Here is an 8,233-nt window from a genome sequence, read left to right on the forward strand (position 1 = left end):
ATAACACGAAGGTGGACTTTTTAGGCATAGATGCATGCTGGATAGCGGTCTATGTACTTTGTCGTAATGCCCAATTAAATCTCACTATACTCATCATAATATGTATGTGCATGGTCATGCCCTCTTTATTTGTCAATTGCCCAACTGTAATTTGTTCACCCAACATCTTGTTTATCTTATGGGAGAGACACCTCTAGTGAACTGTGGACCCCGGTCCAATTCTCTATCTTGAAATACAATCTCGCAATCTTGTTCTCTTGTTTTCTGCAAACAATCATCATCCACACTATACATCTAATCCTTTGTTACAGCAAGCCGGTGAGATTGACAACCTCGCTGTTTCGTTGGGGCAAAGTACTTTGGTTGTGTTGTGCAGGTTCCACGTTGGCGCCAGAATCTCTGGTGTTGCGCCGCACTACATCCCGCCGCCATCAACCTTCAACGTGCTTCTTGGCTCCTACTGGTTCGATAAACCTTGGTTTCATGCGAGGAAAACTTGCCGCTGTACGCATCACACCTTCCTCTTGGGGTTCCCAACGGACGCGTGTTGTACGCGTATCAAGCTCTTTTTCTGGCGCCGTTGCCGGGGAGATGAAGACACGCTGCAAGGGGAGTCTCCACTTCCCAATCTCTTTACTTTGTTTTTGTCTTGCTTAGTTTTATTTACTACTTTGTTTACTGCACTAAATCAAAACACAAAAAAATTAGTTGCTAGTTTTACTTTATTTGCTATCTTGTTTGCTATATCAAAAACACAAAAAAATTAGTTACTTGCATTTACTTTATCTAGTTTGCTTTATTTACTGTTGCTAAAATGGCCACCCCTGAAAATACTAAGTTGTGTGACTTCACAACCACAAATAATAATGATTTCTTATGCACACCTATTGCTCCACCTGCTACTACAGCAGAATTCTTTGAAATTAAACCTGCTTTACTAAATCTTGTTATGCGAGAGCAATTTTTAAGTGTTAGTTACGATGATCTTGCTGCCCATCTTAATAATTTTGTTGAACTATGTGAAATGCAAAAGTATAAGGATGTAGATGGTGACATTATAAAATTAAAATTGTTCCCTTTCTCATTAAGAGGAAGAGCTAAAGATTGGTTGCTATCTCTGCCTAAGAATAGTATTGATTCATGGACTAAATGCAAGGATGCTTTTATTGGTAGATATTATCCCCCTGCTAAAATTATATCTTTGAGAAGTAGCATAATGAATTTTAAACAATTAGATACTGAGCATGTTGCACAAGCATGGGAAAGAATGAAATCTTTGGTTAAAAATTGCCCAACACATGGACTGACTACTTGGAAGATCATCCAAACCTTCTATGCAGGACTAAATTTTTCTTCGCGGAATTTATTGGATTCAGCTGCTGGAGGTACCTTTATGTCCATCACTCTTGGTGAAGCAACAAGGCTTCTTGATAATATGATGATCAATTACTCTGAATGGCACACGGAAAGAGCTCCACAAGGTAAGAAGGTAAATTCTGTCGAAGAAACCTCTTCCTTGAGTGATAAGATTGATGCTATTATCTCTATGCTTGTGAATGATAGGACTAATGTTGATCCTAATAATGTTCCGTTAGCTTCATTGGTTGCCCAAGAAGAACATGTTGATGTAAACTTCATTAAAAATAATAATTTCAACAACAATACTTATCGGAACAATTCTAGTAATAACTATAGGCCATATCCTTATAATAATGGTAACGGTTATGCTAATTCTTATGGGAATTCTTACAACAATAATAGGAACACACCCCCTGGACTTGAAGCCATGCTTAAAGAATTTATTAGTACACAAACTACTTTTAACAAATCTGTTGAAGAAAAGCTTGGGAAAATTGATATACTTGCTTCTAAAGTCGATAGTCTTGCTGCTGATTGATACGTCTCCAACGTATCTATAATTTCCGATGTTCCATGCTTGTTTTATGACAATACCAACATGTTTTGTTCACACTTTATATCATTTTTATGCGTTTTCCGGAACTAACCTATTGACGAGATGCCGAGAGGCCGATTCTTTGTTTTGTGCTGTTTTTGGTTTCAGAAATCCTAGTAACGAAATATTCTCGGAATCGGACGAAATCAACGCCCAAGTTCCTATTTTCATCGGAAGCATCCGAGAACACCGGGAAGGACCGGAGGGGAGCCACAGGGGCCCCACCACACCCCGGCGCGGCCAGGGGGGGGGGCCGCGCCCCCCTATAGTGTGGGCCCCCCAGAGACCCTCCGACTCCGATTCTTCGCCTATTTAAGCCGTCGTGACCTAAAACTTCGATACCAATTGACGAAACTCCAGAAAGACTCCAGGGGCGCCGCCGCCATCGCGAAACTCCAATTCGGGGGACAGAACTCTCTGTTCCGGCACCCTGCCGGACGGGGAATTGCCCCCGGAGCCATCTCCACCGCCATCTTCACCGCCATCTTCACCACCATCTTCACCGCCATCGCTGCCTCCACGATGAGGAGGGAGTAATCCACCCCCGAGGCTGAGGGCTCCGTTGTAGCTATGTGGTTCATCTCTCTCCCATGTACCTCAATACAATAATCTCATGAGCTGCTTTACATGATTGAGATTCATATGAGTTTGTATCACAATTTATCTATGTGCTACTCTAGCAAAGTTATTAAAGTAGTTTTAATCCTCCTGCACGTGTGTAAAGGTGACAGTGTGTGCACCGTGTTAGTACTTGGTTTATGCTATGATCATGATCTCTTGTAGATTGCGAAGTTAACTATTGCTATGATAATAATGATGTGATCTATTCCTCCTACATATGCATGAAGGTGACAGTGTGCATGCTATGTTAGTACTTGGTTTAGTCTGTTGATCTATCTTACACTATAAGGTTACTAAATATGAACAAATTGTGGAGCTTGTTAACTCCGGCATTGAGGGTTCATGTAATCCTACGCAATGCGTTCATCATCCAACAAAAGTGTAGAGTATGCATTTATCTATTCTGTTATGTGATCAATGTTGAGAGTGTCCACTAGTGAAAGTGTAATCCCTAGGCCTTGTTCCTAAATACTGCTATCGCTGCTTGTTTCTTGTTTCTTTGCGTTACTACTGCTGCAATACTACCACCATCAACTACACGCCCGACAAGCTATTTTACGCACCGTTGCTACTGCTCATATATATTTATACCACCTGTATTTCACTATCTCTTCGCCGAACTAGTGCACCTATTAGGTGTGTTGGGGACACAAGAGACTTCTTGCTTTGTGGTTGCAGGGTTGCTTGAGAGGGATATCTTTGACCTCTTCCTCCCTGAGTTCGATAAACCTTGGGTGATCCACTTAAGGGAAAACTTGCTGCTGTTCTACAAACCTCTGCTCTTGGAGGCCCAACACTGTCTACAGGAAAGGAGGGGGAACGTAGACATCAAGCACTTTTCTGGCGCCGTTGCCGGGGAGGAAAGGTAAAAGGTACTCACACTCCGGATCTCGGCTACCAAGCTATTTCCCGGCGCCGTAAGTACTCGAAGCTATTTCCTTTAGATCCTGCAATTGCAACTTTTTGTTTCTTGTTTACACTAGTTAGGCATAATGGAAAACAACAAAAAAATTGGTGAGCTTTTTAGTCTTTTTCCTGATTTAGAATTGTTTGATGCGAAAATTAAAAAACCTATGGAACCTTATTTGCATGCTAGTAGCGATGTTATTAGTATGAACGCAATTACTGCTAATGCTATGAAGAAGTCTAAGCTTGGGGAAGCTAGTTTTTGTGATCTTTTTAGCTTCCCATCTTTAGGGGAGAAAATTTGTTCTAATAATGCTTTATCTCCCATATGCGATACCTCTAATGATGCTCCTGATATTTTGAATCCACCTGCTGAAAGTATTCCGTATAAAATACCTATGAAAATTATTGAACGTGTTATGGACAATCACTATAAAGGGGATGGAACTGTCCATCCTAGAGATCATTTACTGTTTTTGCACGAATTATGCGGGTTATTCAAGTGTGCAGGTATCTCTATGGATGAAGTGAAGAAGAAGCTATTCTCCGTTTATTTGTACGGTAAAGCGGCGCATTGGTATAAATTGTTGGAGAATAGTCATTCTCTTGGTTGGGAGGAAATTGCATCTCTCTTTTATTCTAAATTTTATCCTCCTCATGAAGTGCATATTGATAGGAATTATATTTATAACTTTTATCCTCGTGATGGAGAGAGTATTTCTCAAGCGTGGGGGAGATTGAAATCACTAATGCTCAAATGTCCCATTCATGAGTTTCCCCGCAATGTTATTGTTAACAATTTTTATGCGAGGCTTTCAGGACAACACAAGGACTATCTGGACGCGTGTTCGGAGGGATCTTTCACAAGCAAGGAGGTTGAAGCTAGGTGGGATCTTCTTGATCGGATTAAGGAGAACGCTGAAGGATGGGAGAACAATGAAGGTAAAGAGTCAGGTATAAATTATGATTATGAATGCATTGAAGCTTTTATGGATACCGATAAATTTCGAAATATGAGTGCTACTTATGGTCTTGACTCTCAAGTTGCTGCAAATCTTTATAAAGCCTTTGCTTCTCATTTTGAATTGCCTAAAAAGAATTTTGATAAGTATCATGAGCCTTTTAAAGAGGCTTGCATGAAGAATGAAATTGTTGTTAATTATTGCAATAAGCATGCTCAAACTCCTAAAAATGCTATTTCCTATAAGCATGTTAATTTTTGTGGAATACATAGACCTTGTGGAATTAATCAAATCAAAGATGAATATTGTATCCATCATACTACTGAAAAAACTAGAAAGTGGCTTAGGGCTCTAGATGATCTTGGTAAAAAAGTTTGTGCCCTCTATCCTTTTATTTGTGAAGTTTGCCATGAAGTGGGTCATTTTAATTTTCAATGCTCCTCCAATGATAATTTGAACCCAATGAGTGCTGCAAATTTGTATTGTGATGATGAAATTACTCCTAATCAGCATGATGAACTTACTTTATTTTTGGGGTGTGAAGAACTGTCGAGAAAAATCTCTTTGTTACATATGAGTGATCTTGATATTGATGATGTCCTGCATGGGTGTTTTTCTTATTGCATTGATAATAGCCATACAAATACTTACATACAAAATATTTTAGAAGATGACACCTTGCCAAAATATGATAGGACCGCTGTGTGTTTTCAACTAATTAATGAAAAGGAGGGATCCTCCCAAGTTTCTTCTATTGTTTCTGAAAGTAAATCAGGTTATGCGGACAAGCTACCCTTCAAGCCTCTTCCTCCTAAAGAAGGGAACGAGGAGAAGGAAGAGAAGAAGAAGAAGAAAAAGGGAACGAAGAAGAAGAAGAAGAAGAAGGAGAATAAAAAGAAAGAGGTAACGGCGTATCCCCGCGTGAATGAGATAACGCTAGGTAACCGTAAGTATGTTGCTCCTAATGATTATTGTGACAATGAATCTGAATACGATGATCTTCCTATGCTCTCTACATACATCAGTGATCATGATTTGAATGAGCATACTACTTTTGATATTGCAAATCTCTGGGAAACTAATTCTGAAAATGATGATGATAATAATTGCCATAGTGTCAGTACTATCCATGCTTCCTCCCATAATGATATAGAAAGATCTAAGCTTGGGGAAGAGGTGTTTGCAAATCCTTTAGCTACTGGTCATTATGTTCTTGATACATCTCCTTCTAATAACAATAATGGTGTGGACACAGATAAACCGATTGTGAAAGATAACTATTCTATTTCTTATGATGACACTGTGCCTCCGATCTCTAATAAAGAATGCTATGATATAGGTTCTAACTATCCTTATGAAACTTGTCATAGTCATGATTGGATTACCAAAAACAATTCCCTTAATATGCAATTTGTTTACCATGTTCAAATTCTTGATAATAATCTTGCTCCAATTACTATTAATGAGAATAACTCTTCTTATGCCAAAATTAATGATACTTCTATGCATATGAACCATGATAAGAATGTTTTAAGTGATGGGTATATTGTGGATTTCATCAATGATGCTACTGAAAGTTATTATGAGAGAGGGAAATATGGTTATATGCATCTTAATAATATTAAGTTTCCCCTCTTTATGTTGAGAATCTTGAAGTTACTCGTGTTTTATCCTCTTATGCTTGTCACTTTGTTCTTCATGAATTCATTTGTGTACAAGATTCCTCTTCATAGGAAGCATGTTAGACTCAAATTTGTTTTGAATTTGCCTCTTGAAGCTCTCTTTTGCTTCAAATACTATTTCCCGCGAATGGATTATTAAAACTGCTGAGCCCATCTTAATGGCTATAAAGAAAGAACTTCTTGGGAGATAACCCATGTGTTATTTTGCTACAGTACTTTGTTTTATATTTGTGTCTTGGAAGTTGTTTACTACTGTAGCAACCTCTCCTTATCTTAGTTTTGTGTTTTGTTGTGCCAAGTGAAGCCTCTAATCGAAGGTTGATACTAGATTTGGATTTCTGCGCAGAAACAGATTTCTATCTGTCACGAATCTGGGCTGTTTTCCCTGTAGAAAAATCAGAAAAATATGCCAATTTACGTGCGTGTTCCTCAGATATGTACGCAACTTTCATTAGTTTTGAGTTTTCTGATTTGAGCAACGTAAGTATTTATTAGAAATTCGTCTTTACGGACTGTTCTGTTTTGACAGATTCTGCCTTTTATTTCGCATTGCTTCTTTTGCTATGTGGGATGGATTTCTTTGTTCCATTAAACTCCAGTAGCTTTGAGCAATGTCCAGAAGTGTTAAGAATGATTGTGTCACCTCTGAACATGTGAGTTTTTGATTATGTACTAACCCCTCTAATGAAGTTTATGAGAAGTCTGGTGTGAAGGAAGTTTTCAAGGGTCAAGAGAGGAGGATGATATACTATGATCAAGAAGAGTGAAAGCTCTAAGCTTGGGGATGCCCCGGTGGTTCACCCCTGCATATATCAAGAAGACTCAAGCATCTAAGCTTGGGGATTCCCAAGGCATCCCCTTCTTCATCGACAAATTATCAGGTTCCTTCTCTTGAAACTATATTTTTATTCGGTCACATCTTATGTGCTTTACTTGGAGCGTCTGTATGTTTCTTGTTTTTGTTTTTGTTTGAATAAATGCTTGTGTGGGAGAGAGACACGCTCCGCTGGTTCGTATGAACACATGTGTTCTTAGCTCATAATATTCATGGCGAAGGTTGAAACTGCTTCGTTAATTGTTATATGGTTGGAATTGGAAAATGCTACATGTAGTAATTGCTATAAGGTCTTGGGTAATGTGATACTTGGCAATTGTTGTGCTCTTGTTTAAGCTCTTGCATCATATACTTTGCACCTATTAGTGAAGAAATACATAGAGCTTGTTAAAATTTGGTTCGCATGAGTGGTTTCTCTAGAGTCTAGATATTTTCTAGTGAGGTGTTTGAACAACAAGGAAGACGATGTATAGTCTTATAATACTTGTAATATGTCTTTTATGTGAGTTTTGCTGTACCGGTTTATACTTGTGTTTGCTTCAAACAACCTTGCTAGCCTAAGCCTTGTATCGAGAGGGAATACTTCTCATGCATCCAAAATCATTGAGCCAACCACTATGCCATTTGTGTCCACCATACCTACCTACTATGTGGTATTTCCTGCCATTCCAAAGTAAATTGCTTGAGTGCTACCTTTAAACAATTCAAAATTTATCACCTCTGATTTGTGTCAATGTTTTATAGCTCATGAGGAAGTATGTGGTGTTTAGCTGTCAACCTTGTCATTTACTTTTGACGGACTCTCATATGGACTAGTGGCACATCCGCTTATCCAATAATTTTGCAAAAAGAGCTGGCAATGGGATTCCCAGTCCCAAATTAATTAACAAAAATAGACACTCCTCCATGGTATGTGATTGTTGGACGGCACCCGAAGGATTCGGTTAGCCATGGCTTGTGTAAGCAAAGGTTGGGAGGAGTGTCATCATAATAAAACTAAAATAAAAAGGCACTCCTTCATGGTATGAGATTGTTGGCAGGCACCCGAGGATTCGGTTAGCCATGGTTTGTGAAAGAAAGGTTGGAAGGAGTGCCACCCAAAAATAAAATAATTCATGGGAGCCGCTCTTGGAAGTCCGGTTGGCGAGGTAGTTAGTGTACCCATTACCATTCGTTGACAACAACAAACACCTCTCAAAACTTTACTTTTTATGCTCTCTATATGCTTTTAAAATCAAAGCTCTAGCACAAATATAGCAATCGATGCTTTCCT

The sequence above is a fragment of the Lolium perenne genome, chromosome 3 (assembly GCF_019359855.2).
Source record: "Lolium perenne isolate Kyuss_39 chromosome 3, Kyuss_2.0, whole genome shotgun sequence".
Classification (NCBI taxonomy): Eukaryota; Viridiplantae; Streptophyta; class Magnoliopsida; order Poales; family Poaceae; genus Lolium; species Lolium perenne.